The sequence below is a fragment of the Pan troglodytes genome, chromosome 4 (genome assembly GCF_028858775.2).
Source record: "Pan troglodytes isolate AG18354 chromosome 4, NHGRI_mPanTro3-v2.0_pri, whole genome shotgun sequence".
Taxonomy (NCBI): domain Eukaryota; kingdom Metazoa; phylum Chordata; class Mammalia; order Primates; family Hominidae; genus Pan; species Pan troglodytes.
Genome location: NC_072402.2, coordinates 38,885,543 through 38,900,653, shown reverse-complemented (window position 1 = coordinate 38,900,653; position 15,111 = coordinate 38,885,543). Strand labels below are relative to the sequence as shown.

The following is a 15,111-nucleotide window of genomic DNA, read 5'->3' as shown; positions in this document are numbered from 1 at the left end:
TTTGAGAGTTCGTACAGGACAAAATCAGTTTGCTTCTTGGTGATTTCATTCTCTGCAGGTTCTTACATGTCACCTTTCTCTATTCCGCTAAGGCCAGAGTCCTCTAGTTGCTTTCTGTCATCATGTATTGTGATGTGCGCTTCTGTTTCTCATCTTTTTGCTGACAGGGGAAAGGAGAGATAAGGTCTTTTCTCCATCATCTTAAGCTGAAAGTCTTCCAGGTTATTTTCATGTTAAAAGAGAGCATGCCTAATTCATAGCTAGCTTGTGCAGAACACCCCAGGAGAGACTGGCTTAGCAGGGCTGGGAGGACCCACAGGGGTGAACAAATGCAGCTGGATTGAAAGACAAGAGCAGAAAGCATGACTGAGCTGGGAAAGAGCTCTTTTCCAAATGGCCTATTCAAAAATGGGATGGGAACTGCAATTGGGTTGAGGTGCACTCAGTCAACTATAGAAGAAGAAACAGATATGAGATGCTCTGGCCAAGGCAGAGTCAAGGTGGACGCAGTTTATTTGAACTCCTGTCCAAGCTATTCTAGTGGCCATGTCAGATCCGCCTTGATGCCATCTGTTCTCAGTGTCTTCACGCAAAGTAAGAAGCACAAGCAGTGGAATTCCAGTGTCAGCAAGTGGCCCTCTGTGTACCCTGCAGAAAAAGGCTCCCTACGGAAACTTAAAGTCACACCTTTGCTCCAGCTAAGAGCTCCACTTTGCCCTCATATTTTGTGGATCTTGTCCAACTTGAGCGTTTTTCACCTGAAGGATTAAAATAGGGTGTGGTTTATGTGGGGGTAAAATGGCTACAGATTGATCATCATTAAAGCCAAGGAGAGACTTTTTTTCATTAAAGCAAAGGGGAGACTTCAAAGTCTGAGAAAGGCAAGGAGGACACCAAATCTACAGACTAACCATAGCAAAAGCACAGACATGCTGCCCACCCAGAAGCACTGGAAATAAGCATGGTTGCCAAGGTAGCTGGAAAGACCCTTTCTATTAGGTTGGTACAAAAGTAATTGCGGTTTTTGCTATTAAAAGTAATACTTAAAAAAAGTAATAGCTTCCCTACTCCCCTTGGACTTCCCATGATAATAGTGACACAATTTTTAAAACTATTTATCTGAACATCTAGTAATACAAGTCCAAGGGCATTTATGAGGAGAAGGAGACAAGTGAATATTTGAAATAGATATTGTCCTTGGAAATTTGGAGTCCGGGGGTGGCTTCTCTTCAGCCCCCTCCCATCCTGAAAACACATGGATGGTTTCTTGTCCCCACCCTTCCCTACACCTTCCCTCTGGCCCTGCTTTTAGGTCTTAAATGGATTAAATTTTTGGGACAGGTGACACTTTTCCCTCTTGTCCCTCAGGGTGGTTTTTCTGTTGTTTTTGTTTTTGCTTTCTCCCATAGCTTGTATATTTCAAGTATAAAAATTATGTGAGGATTATCAGCCTGGAAGCCCTTTCCAGAGCTGAGTATTTCCAGAACAGAAGTAAGCAGGCTTCTTTCATTCTAAAGTCTACCGTGATTTTTAACAGGATTTCCTTATTTCCTATCAGTTTGTTTATCAAAGACTCCAGCATGGAGTTTATTTAGGAAAAACAAATGACTTTTTAGGTTCCACTACTTGGCTGAGAGGAATTCATGTTTTAGGAAGCCCCAGATGGGAAAGCCTTGTTGTTTTCTTCTTTTAAATGATCTGCATTTTCAATTTTTTTCTACTTGCTTTTATTTCCCACAATCCAGACTCGCCTTTTCTACTTTGCCTATCCAACGATCTAAAACACTATGTAAAGATATAGATAAGTCTTGTTGATTCTTTTAAACATTAGCCATAATCCAAAAAAGAAAAAAGTCTTAGGACTATAGTCCTAACAGCACAAATTTTAACCCTGACCAAAGCAATTTCTATTTTAATTTAGATTATTTGAGCTGAATATGCAGGGCGAAGTGGTCATGGGTAAAACTAACCATTAGTTACCTCAAGCTTGCAACAATGGCAAAGAAATGTCAAGCCATTAATTAAAATGACTCCCACGGCCCCTCCTGGAATCAAGTCGTTCCCAGTTAGTCAACATGTGTCACAATCTGTGTAAAAGGGCAGAACACGCTATACCCCAGCACATTAAGTTAGAACACAGAGGTCTTGGGTCACTGCCGGAGTAACTTGTCTGTGGCATGATAGTTGCTAAGCGAAACAGAGCATTCTCTGCAGGGAGCCCCCCTGAACTGAGGCTCCTTCTCTTCCCCTTTATGTCTTGCTAGGCCAGCAGGAGCCAGGCCGTGGCCTGCTGACTGCATCTGCCAGATGACTACCAATGTGTGAGTAAACCCATTCTCAAGACCAAGAGAACCTCTCAGCTGAACCAGGCCCAGGTTGCTCACCCACTGAACTGCCAGTTAAATAAATGGTGGTTGTTTTAATCCACTAAATGCTGGGATGGTTTGTTATACAGCAGTAGGTATCAATACAGTGTACTTGTCAATCTAGGAATTCCTGTCTTGTCAAATCTGAGAAAATTCTCAGTCACTGTCACTTCAAATATTACTTCTTTCCCATTTTCTATTCACTCATTCCAAAACTCCTAGTGGATGTCTTTTCTGTCATTTCTGGTTCTGTCTTTTGTGATCTTAAACTTTCATTCATTGTTTTTCCATTTTTACTTCTGTGTTACATTTTGAGTCATTTCCTTAGTTCCAGTTTGCTTATTTTCTATTCAACCATTAAATATTTCTATTTAGTTTTAAGTTTCAGTGGCTAAAAGTTTCATTTATAAAAGAACTATTTGGTTATTTTCTAAATCTGCATTTTGTTTTTACATGTTTTTCTGTTTTTTAATTTGTATTTTCCTTTGCCCTTGTAAATCATTTAAAATGTACTTATTTTATAATCATCTGTGGCTTGATCTGTTTCTTTACTTCTTGGGCATTACTTTTTCTGTTAATTTCATGATCTGACCCTCAAGGTGGTTTCCTCCTATGGTTTGTAATTTTTATTATGAGCTTATTTTCAGCAGGGATTTCTCCCCTCTGGTGAAGATCTGTATGCCTTGGGTTATGTGATTGTCACTTCACTATGCCTGCAAGTTTGCTTCTGATGGCGTCCTACTGATATCACCAACTCTCAACCAGCTCTAATGTTTCTTGGTATTTCTGCCCACAGTGAAAATTCAGAGCTCATTTCAATGCATGGCATGGGCTTGGCTTCAAGTTTTTCTGTATGATCTTTTTTTAAATTTATTTTTATTTTTTTAAACCTGTAGCCCAAGGACATGGGAGCTTTTTTTCCTGATTTGTTTTTGCCAACACTGTAGCCCTCAGGAACTCAGATTTTGCAAAGTGCTCAATTCCAGTTGCCTTCCTTACTCACACCAGAGACAACATTTTATTGGCCTGCAAGGGTGTTAAAATCCCAAAGGTGTTAAAATCCCCAGATCTCCAGGGCCTATCATTGGTCCAAACCCTGCAGAGGCTGCAGTGACATTAGCCCCTACTTACTGCCCAGCCTCTGAGCTCCCTCTTTGTTTCTAGAATCTGGGGATTTCCCTTTCTCTCTGTCTAGAGATTGTTGTGCTGGACCCCTATTGACTCCAATAGGAATGGCACCAGGTTCAAGAGGCCAAAGAAGAGACCTGGAGCCAGCAAATGAGACATAAAATTTGATTTGGGGGAACTTATGTACAGGGATGGACTAGTGGCAGTGGGCTGGATAAGAGAACCACAACTGCTTTCCAAAAGCCTGCAGTTTATACAGCACCTTCACTTAGCACCCTCTCTCCAGCAACATCCACATGGCAACCCCCATTTCCTAGGCTAAGTTATTGCTGTCAGATGTGTTTGCCATACAGGCTGCTGTACAGAGTATGCTTAAGTTATTGCTGTCAGGTACATCCACCATATATATACATACACATGTACGTATATATACACATACATCTATGTGTGTGTGTACATATTTGTACTCATATACATGTGTATATATAGATATATAAAAAAATTTTCTCTGTGTTTCTCTGTAACAGTAACTGAAGAGGGAATTCTTCTATATAATCTCAGTCCACTATATTGCTAGAAGTTCTCTTCTCTATACTTTTGAGATATGAATTTTACCTTTCAATATTCTAAAATTATAACAAAGCTATAAATTTTGGGAATTGGTATATGTTTGTTTTTAGAAAAATTGTTAGAAACATAATAGCAATGGGATGCTTTAACGTGCTACCTTGAACCTTTACCAAATCAAGAGAGTAAAAATTAAGCACAAAAGAGGGATCTAATACTATAAACAAGGTAGATTTAATACATATGTATCAAACATAGTAACCTAGAAGCAATGAATATACATTTTCTGGTGCTCATTTAACATTAACGACCTTCAAGAAGGCTTTAAACAGCAACAGATAGAGTTGAGTTGCTTTGGCCTATTGCTAAAGGCATCTAACCCACCTGCTTTGTGGGAGGTCATCTGCTTTGAATCTCAGCTGTATCCAAGTCAGATTTAAACTCTATGGGGCATTGGAATTGTCCTCTGAATCATCTCCAACTCTGCAGGATACATAATAGCACCACTTTGTTGTTCTGGAATTTAAAGACAGGGTCTTATTCAACTTTGGCTATTTTTGTGCAGTCCATGGATCCTTGAAACAGGACATTCTACTTTACCAATATCTGACTCATAGAAGACCTATCTATATACCTACCAGGTGGCTACTACCCAGTAACTCCTACCGCCAATACATTTGTTTTGAAAACCTTAGCTTATTGCAATGTTGCTTATAATTATGAAACCTTAGAAACAACTGAAATGCGTATCAAAGAGAGAATTTATAAATAAAATGTAACATATTCACGTTCTATTTTGATATGAATTACCGTAATATTCTATTAGGATATGAATTGTTATAATGGCCATTAGAAGGAATGGATTGTTCCCATATATAACATAATATATCCATGTATAAAGTATTTATATAATACCAACACATAACATAATGTAAAGAAAAGAGATTCATGGAATAAAATGTGCATGTCATTGATATAAATTTTAAAAACACAGAAATAATACACTGTATTGTTTAAGACTATATATGTATGTAAAATTATTACCAGTGGACTGATTTGGATATACACTAAATTCATGCTACTTGCTTCTGGAGGTTGCAGTGAAGAACTGGAACTGTGTCTGGGCATGTCACTTTTATCTGTTTTATTTAGTTCATTTTTTATAAACAATCCTTGAGGCAAATATGAGCTGTTAATAAATGCCAATTAGTCTTTTTGCATATTGGTTGCATTTCTCTTTTTTACAACTTTATTGAGTATAATTGATGTACACTAAACCGCACATATTTAAAGTACACAATGTGATAAGTTTTGACAAGTGTATGTACCCATGGAATCTTTACCACAATCAACATTTGTTTCCTCCAACAGTTTTCTCAGGCCCTTTTGTAATCCATTTTTTCCTTAAACAATTTGTTTTCTATCACTATAGATTAGTTTTATATAAATGGCATCCTACAGTATGTACTCTTCTGGTGGCAGGGGGTTGTCTATCTGCCTTAATTCAGTAATTTCTCAAGATAAAAACAATTTTAAAAATCTCGGAACTGCTGAAAACAATCTGGGGTATATAATCTGTGATTCAGAAAGGGGGAAAGGAGGGAATCTGTGGAAAGCAGGTACCATTTGGGATAGATTCCCAAGCAGGAAGAATAAGCACACTTATTATAATGGCTTCCACATTCCCCAAATTATTCCCTTCATGTAATCTTTTTTTTTTTTAAATTTTGTGGCAGTGCCTGAAACTGCACAGATGAGAGTCTTTTGGATAAGTAAGCTACTCATTTAAAAACAGACGCTTTGCTCAGAATTTACTCAATGGCAGCTGGTTCAAGGAGAAGCTTGTCATCCTAACCCTCTCCCAAACTTAGCTTCATTAAGGAAATGTGTGTTTGGATCATAAGAGACAGGAGCTAAGATGTATTGAGGCATGGAGAGGTGGGGACTGTGGGAAGATCTGAGTGAGGCAGCACCCTAGGAGACTTCGGGGAACCCTAGGATATCGGGAACCAGAACCCAAGGAGGTGGGGAGGGCCAGAAAAGAATGTGAGAAGACACCCAAAGTTAATAGCCATCCCTTTCCTAATGTTCCCTATGTGCGGCTCCCTGATGAGAAACTGGAAGAAGAGATTCCCATCGTCTTGCGTCTTCTATTCTCAACATCGGAGAACTCCTATTCTTGAAATTCAACCTGATATCATTATTGCTCTGTGGATTAAACTGGCTCTTGTTTGCTAGGCTCAGAGTCCAAATACAACATATAACATTGTTTTTATGGAAAAATGTGCCCAAATACCAAATAATTGATCTACAAAGAAAGTTTTGAAATGTAACCTGTTATACGCCAGGGATTTCTTACATGTGTAAATCTTTGTAACAATGAGCTATGTTATAATGGAAATATTTTCACAGATATAATTCTTAATCTATAGCCAATATCAGTCATTAAAACATACTGTTCAGTCTTGGGGCCCATAAGTGGAAGATGTTATGGAGAAATTGGAAAGGAGCCAGGGGAGACAAAGTAACTGATGAAAGGTTTTGAAAAATAGCCCTTTAGGGAAATGTCTACATTCATTCAGAGGAGAGAGGTGTATCAGTCTTCAAACTATAAAACGATGTTACATTATTGACATCAAGTCTTTTTTCTTCTTGTTCACAGAGGGCAATATTAGAGGAAATTAGTTTAAACAGCAGCAGAGGGGATTTAGGCTAGTCAGATGTCCCCAGCTTGAAGATGAGAGGTGCATTCTCAAGCTCCCAAGCCTCAATCTCATAAGGGAGTGGTCCTTCTTGAGGGATTTTTTTTTTTTTTTTTTTTTTTTTTTTTTTAGCGCTCTGATCAGTGGCAGTCCAAGTTCACACAGCCCTGGTCTGCTTGAAGTTGTTTGCATACATCAGTATTTGGGAAACTAAGTTCTGTCCAAGAACAGAAAATGTTTCCTGGCTACATGGAGGGTAAAGCAAACGTGAAGTTGCCTCATACGAGAAGAATCCAGACATGAGAAATCTCAGCCTTTGGTCCATTATTTTGTAAATCTGCTCAAAAGAGCATGGATTCACAAGAGAAGTGTCCAGGAGGAGGGTGGTGTCAGCCCCACTGCTCTGTGGGGCAGTAGGACCACATCTCAGGCACTGGGTCGAGGTCTTGGCAGTCAGGATGTCTCCAGGGGCTGTTGAGAAATTGGAGTGCCTCCAGAGGGGAGCAATGGGGACAGAAGAATCTGGAAACTGGGTCAAAGAAGGAGCAGTTGAATGAACAACGTGTGTTGGCCTGAAGAAGATAAGTTGCAGCGGGGACAAGAAGCTGTTTTCAAAGATTTGAAGTGCTGTCAGGTGGAAGAGCAGTGAAAATTGTGTGGCTCCAAACGGTAAATACAGGACCAATGAGTACGAGTCACAGGGACGGTGTCCGATGAAAAGAAGGAAGCATTTTATAATCATTAAAGATGTTCAAAGTAGGTGGTGATACTTGGTTATATAGGAAATGTTTGTATGAAGACTAGATATATATAAAAATGTTGGAGGAAGAATTTTTGAGCTTTTTTTTTTGTCTCACCAAGCAAATGAAACTTTTTGGAGAGAGATGACCTAGCAAAAGATTTTTTCTCTTGGTGATCAGGAAAGGCAGTCTTTGCAGCCCGAACCACTAGAGGGAGTCAGGGCAGCAGCGTTGCAAGGCCGCCGTCCATTCTCTTCACCGAAGCAGCAACTGATAGCCAGGCCTGGCTCTCAGGTCCTAAGTTCCCCTGATTTCAATATCACCCCCATGAATCTTTCTGGAATGTTTACATCTGATTAAATTCTTCAATGTCTGAGAGGCCTCTGTGTGTAGAGAGGCACAATCACTGCTATTTGTAGTCTGCTTACATCTTTATTAATTATTTAATAAACAGTATTCTCCTAAAAATTCAAATACTCCCTAAATGACTAAAAATGAAAACTTATGCATTTAACAAATGTGACATTTTCCAAATATCTAAATATTAGTTTATAAACTAATTGATTATCCTAAATATATGTAATATACAGTGTATAATATATATATACTTCTAAAATCACAAATATCCTATATCTAAGTCTTTTAAATGCTACAAATGCCTTAAAAGCAGAAACACACAAATGAATCATCACAATGATACATATACAAAGTGATGAAATATAGCTAAAAATATTTCCAAGCAAAGTGTTGAAGGTACCACCTGGTTTCTTCTTGGTGCTTATAGTAAAATGCAAGAGGAGAGCGATAAATCGAGGGAAGAACTGTTAAACAAAAAGGAATCAAGGATGATTCTGAAAATTCTCAGTCTCTCCAGATGGCAAAAGATGTTAAAATTAAGAAATCACTTTTGAGCTTGTGGCATAGAGATAAGTCCTGGCCTAGAGAAAAAGCTAAGTAGTGATTGTACAAGCTTTTGTTAAAATCTCAGGAAGATTAAGGGATCAGAGTAGTATTCAGTCATACAAAGGGCCCTCTCCAGAGATTAATGGTGTATCTCACAGAACCTCTCAAATAATAGGACCTTTTGGAAGCTTAATTGAGTTATCTTTCAACCATCTCAGCAGGAACTCAAGGTAGAAGGGGGCCTAGCTCAAAAAGAACCTTGGATGTGGCCTTTGTGTAAAGGGAAATTTACTGGAGACCCACAAAGTATTTAAGAAAAGTATTTCAGCAAAAACACTGCCAACTTAAACTGAAAGGGACAGAAAGAGTACCAAATGAAAGGAGGCTGTTAGATCTCCAAAATTCTACTGGCAGGAAGCAGAATGATAAAACTACTCAGCTGCAAACATGTGCTACTTTTCATGAAAAAAGGAAAGATGACTCAGAGGGTGGAACCAAGAGCTATGGTGAATTATTCCCAGCCCTTGAAATCTAATCAAAGAATTCTGACTGAAGTTTGCTAGGCTGGGTTTTCAAACTACTTTGGACTGTAACTCCTTTTTATCTTCCATTGCCCACCTCTCCTTCTCTTTTTAACTAGAAATGTCTATAACTATTTTACTATATTCATTCCTTCATTGTGCATTAGGAGCAAGACGATTTGTCTTTAGTTTTATAGATTGAGAGGAACTACGCTCAAGGAGCCTCATGCATACCTGGACCTGATTTAAATGATGAGATGCTGGACTTCAAGCAGATGCTGTAATGATATGAGGTTCTCAGGGACCTTGGGAAATAGTAAATGTATTTTGCGTGTGAGAGGGACACAAATCATTGGAGGCCAAAAGGGTGAACTGAGGACAGATTCTAGGGTAGCTCCCACAATCCCCACCTCCTGGTTTCACCCTTGTGGGATCTTGCCATGAGTGTGGATGGAACCTGTGATTTGCTTCTAACTAGTAGAATTTGGCAAAAAATGATGAGATATATGTGATTATGTTTACATGATTATATTATATACGATTCTGAGTACATTGAGCTGCATAGAGAGAGCACGGGGGCAAGTGAGAGCCAGGTGGGCACTGGAAAGCTCTGTGCCTCACTGAGGAAAAATAACTAAACATGGGCAAAAGAGATCCATGGAACCTGAGAGGCAAAGTGTTATTATATGCATTCTTTGGCAAACTTGTCAGGAGGCGCATAAGAAGAAGCACCCAGATGGTTCAGTCAACTTCTCAGTTTTCTAGGAAGTGCTCAGAGAGGTGCAAGACCATGTCTGCTAAAGAGAAAGGGAAACTTGAAGACATGGCAAAGGCGAACAAGGCTCGTTATGAAAGACAGATGAAAACCTATATCCCTCCTAAAGATCCCCTTTAGGACAAAAAAGTAGTTCAAGGATCCCAATGCACCCAAGAGGCATTCTTTGGCTGTTTTCTTGTTCTGTTCTGAGTATTGCCCGAAAATCAAAGGAGAACATCCTGGCCTATCCATTGGTGAGTTGTAAAGAAATTGGAAGAGATGTGGAAGGGCACTGCCTCAGATGATAAGCAGCCTTATGAAAAGAAGGCTGTGAAGCTGAAGGAAAAATATGAAAAGGATATTGCCTCATACTGAGCTAAAGGAAAGCCTGATGCAGCAAAAAAGGGAGTTGTCAAGGCTGAAAAAAGCAAAAAAAGGAAGAAGAGGAAGATGAAGATGATGATGATAATGAGTAAGTTGGTTCTAGCACAGTTTTTTTTCTTGTCTAGAAAGCATTTAAACCCCCTGTTTACAACTCCTTTTAAAGAAAGACATTGAGATGTAAGGCTGTGTAACATTTGTTTTTAAACTGCACAGTGTCTTTTTTGTATAGTTAACACACTACTGAATGTGGCTTTAGATAGCCCTGTCCTGGTGTATTTTCAATGGGCACTAACCTTGCCTGATACAGTATGGGGGTTGTAAACTGGCAAGGAAATTTAAAGGAGGTTCTTCTTAGTGCACAGCACAAATTAGTTATACATGGGGATGGTAGATTTTTTATTTTCACTTGTCTCTGATGCAGCTTATAGGAAATAATTGTTGTTTTGTTAACTGAATACCACTCTGTAATTGCAAAAAAAAAAGTGGCAGCTGTTTTGTTGACATTCTGAATTCTGAATGCTTCTAAGTAAATACAATTTTTTATTAGTAAAAAAATGTTCTAATCCATCTTTCCAGGAGATTCTCTCTCCCTTGCTGTCTTTGAAAAAGCAAGTTGCCATGTGAAGAGGGCCATATAGCATAGGAGCTGAAGGCAGCCTCCAACTGACGGCAAGAAAATGAGGTCCTCAATCTGACAACCTGCAAGAAACTGAATGTTCTAAAAGCCACATGAGCTTGGGAGCAGATCTGACCCCAGCCAAATCTCTGAAGTCCACAGGCAGGAAATGAAGATCAGAAAAAGGCTATTGTCTCATGAATATGAGTCAGACTCCACAGAAGCTGGAGTCCTTCATTATGGAGCTAAACACATACACCTGGCTTAGGAGTCAGAAAAACTGAAAGAGAATTCAGGGAAGTAGAGAAATTGCAAGCCCAGATGCTGCTTCATACCAAAGAAGCAAGTCAGCAGATCAGCAACAATGTGTATCAGTTCCAAAATGACTTACACAGGTACCAAGACAAGACATTATATACACTTACATAGTCAAATACTTTAAAACTGTTAACAAACTTGCTACAATTGTCTCATTTGTCTTTTAACCTTAATATCACAGATCAAGTTTGTAATCTCAAAAGTTCACCCTGGCTGCTGTGTGGAGTATTCTCTTATCTGCTCATATTACACTGTGCTTATTCATTCATCAGTTAATGGAAATTTGGGTTGTTTCCTGATTTTGACTGTAATGAATAATGTTGCTGTAAACATTCATGTACAGTTTTGTGTGGACATGCTGTTCTTTCTCTTGGGTAGGTTCCTATGAGTGGAATCACTAGATTGTATGGTAAATGTATGTTTAACTTTTAAAGAAACTGTCAAACTGTTTTCTAACATGAACGGGCAATTTTACGTTCTTATCAACAATATATGATGGTTTCAATTTTCCCACATCCTCACCAACATTTGGTATTGTCTCTCTTTTACATCTTAACTATTTTAGTGGGGATGTAGTGATATCTTATCGTGGTTTTAATTTGTGTCTCCCTAATGACTAATGATATTGTGCATCTTTGCATATGCTTGTTAGCCATTTATGTACATTCTTTAGTGAAATGGCTATTCAAATCTTTTGCCCATTTAAAAATCGAGTTGTTTTTCTTATTATTCAGTTGTAAGAGTTTTTTCTTTATTCTGTGCAAAAGTCCTTTATCAAGTCTAGGATTTTTGAATATTTTCTCAGCCTAGAGCTTGTTTTTCAACATTTTTTTCTTAATGATCTTTTGAAGTGCAAAAGTTTGATTTTGATGAAGTCTAATGTATCACTTCTTCCTTTAACTGTCATGATTTTTGCGTCATATCTAAGAACTCTTTACCCAACTCAAAGTTACCAATGTATTTTCTTCCAGAAGTTTTGTAGTTTTAACTCTTCTATATAGGCCTGTGATCCATTTTTAATTCATTTTTTGCATATGATATGAGAGAAGGGCCTAAGTTCATATTCGTACATGTGGATGTACAATAGTTCCAGGATCACTTGCTGAGAAAAGACTATCCTTTCCCCGTTGATTTTTTTGGCACTTTTGTCAAAAATCAATTGACCATAAATGCAAGCGTTTATATCTGAACTCTCAGTTCTTCTCCATTCATCTCTAAGGATATGTCTATGCTTACATCAATATCACAGTGTATTCATGTGGCTTTGTAGTAAATTTTGAAATTGGGTGATAGAAGTCTTTCAATTTTGTTCTTAGTTTTCAGAATAGTTTTGGCTGTACTTTGCATTTTGATACAAATTTTAGGATGTGTGTGTGAAGTTTTACAAAAATGCTTGCTGGAGTTTTGATAGGAATTGTGTTGAACCTATAGATCTATTTGAGGGGGGAATTGCCATCTTGACAAGCTTGAGTCTTCCAATCCATGGACAGGGAATGTCTCCATTTATTTAAAGCTTCATTAATTTTTCTTAGTAATGTTTCACAATTTTTAGCGTACAAGTCTTAAACTTTTATTACATTTATTTCTGTTTATTCTTTTTGAGGCTTTGTGAATAGAATTTTTTTAATTTTATTTTTTGGGCTTGACATTGCTGATATATACAAATACAATAGATTTTTAAAATACTGATCTTAGATCCTGCAGCTTTGCTAAACTCTTCGATTAGTTCTAGACATTTTGTGTATAGATTCCTTGATGTTTTCTATACACAAGATTATGCCATCTGCAAATAGAAGCAGTTTTAATTCTTCCTTTACTCTCAGTCTGCTTTTAATGAGCTATTATGTCTTCTGTTCTGTATTGGTCAAACCCTCACCTGGATCACAGTATTTATTACTGACCATCACAGTTTCCTTGAGGAAATGAAAAAAATTAAAAAGATAAAGTAACTATTACCATAATCCCTACATTCAGACACAATATTCATGAGCATGTGGGGTAAATTCTTCCAGACACTCTTGCTAGAGGACGTGTAGCAGAGCTTATGATGCACTGAGCCACATCCTCCAGCCACCAGATTCCAGTGTAGCTGTGGTGAACCTTGCCTTGCACTTTACCAGTGTCCATATAAGCTCATATCACAGTGTCTTTCTGTTTTGCTTTCTGGAGGTCAGGGAAGCCTGCTGAGCTATATGTAGACCCTACCCATATTTTCAAGGTAATACTCCTTAGTTGATAGAAGCCCTCAGTCGATGGGAACAGGATTTCATGGATTAATGCCCCAGCTCCCCCATCCTGCAGGATATAGAATGTGTGACTATCCAAGATGCTTGCAACATGGTTTCTCAGAGTTCCCAATGGAATTGAATCCCAGCTGCATACAACTGTAACCCACTCATTTATTAACTTTTCTCCCTTCCTCTTTCCCTTCACTTCTGTTTCCTAAGACTACTTCCCTCTAAATGATCTGCACCCAAGTCCTTGTCTCAAGGTCTTCTAGAGAAACCCAAACTAAGGCAGTTTGTCAAGGGACAAACTAGGGTACATCCTCGAAACAGTCATTAGGAGAGTGAGAGGTCCTGCAATGATGTAATATAAAAGCAGTGAAAATAGCTGAGAAAATTAGAAAAAGAGAAAACTTACAGGAATAATCATAGTCATCTTTAAATACCTGCAAAGTAATCAGATATAAGAGGACCAAAGGAGACACTGGTTTTAACTGAGCACCTTCCAGGTTATATACTAGCTACTATGAAGTGTATTTATTCCATCCTTACAGCAACCCAGAGGCAATGAGAACTACCCTTATTTTTCAAATAAGAAAACGAAGACACAGATGATTAAGGAATTTGCCAAGGTCCAAAGCTAGCAGGTATTGGAACTAGGATTCAAATCCAAGCCTGTCTGCCCCCTAACCTGTGTCTTGCTGCTGTGTGTTTTGCTTTGAAGGGCAAAACAGAGACCAGCAGGTAGACATTCTAAATCCATAGAATTGTGTTTATATGAATGCAGTGTGTGGCAGAGATTGTCTAGATGTTCATCAATGCTGTTTTCTCTGTTCTGTTTCTGGACATACAGGAACACTTCATGTCCTAGCCTCCTTTATAAGTAGATTGGGGCCATGTAACAGGGTTCCGGCAAATGGGAATGTGCAGATGTGATATATGATGCTCCTGATTCATTCATTCTGTCTCTTTCTCTCTCTCCCTCTCAGCTAGCTGAAAGCAGAGAACCCAGCAGAGGATTCTGGGAAGGTCCTGGGGGATGGCAGAGCCAGCAGAGAGAGGGTATGGATCCACCAGGCATAGGATGGAACAGAGCACTATTGACCACAGTGAACTGGGGCATGGGCAATCAATAAACATATATTAGATTAAGCTATTGAGACTCAGGGATTTTTATACAACTGACATTCCCTAAGAAGCCATGATCTTCCTGTCTCAGGAGGTGCATAAGCAGTGGTTGAATGTTCAACAGTCAAGAATGTTATAAAAAGAGGTTCCTGGGAGAGTGGACCTGATGGCCAGCAAAAATCATAGCTCACATTTATTGAGTTATTATGGCTCAGGCATGTGCACATATTCTTTTATTTAAATCTACAATATGCTTTATCATGCTCATTTTATACATGAGGAACACAAGGCATGGAGAGGTTAGATAACATGCCTAAGATCATGAAGCAAGCAAGGGGGAGAAAAGATACCCTTCTCACTCCTTCCAGACATCTCACTTCACCACCACTCCCCACTGTCTCTAAAGCAAAAGTTATTTGAAGGCTTAGGGACTGGTTTGGTATTATCCATGCAGGGCAGTTTGTTTTGTTTTTCTTTTAAAATTTCAGCCTATGCTTAAAAGATTTCATGTAAAAATTCTGTTTTCTAGTTTCTCTTGAAAATTAAGAAGATCTGGTAAAACTGGGCTTGAAGACCATTATGGTAACAGGCTGCTGAAGCTGAGGAGAGGGCCCCTTCAGATGGGCATAAGCACTGCTCCCCCTCCCCAACCCCCCTTTTAGGTTACTATCAGACTCTGGAAGCTTCTGAATGTGTGAACCCTGAAAGAGTCCATCTAAAGCTAAGTTCTCCCCAGGGGTAGAGCCCAATGCTGGG

The 15,111-nt window shown here is 38.7% G+C and overlaps 1 pseudogene; it reads left to right on the top strand.

Annotated features, from left to right (window-relative positions):
* LOC107974697 (high mobility group protein B1-like) overlaps positions 1 to 10,638 on the top strand; it is a 66,083-nt pseudogene extending 55,445 nt beyond the window's left edge.
* Positions 10,639 to 15,111: the final 4,473 nt, after the last annotated feature.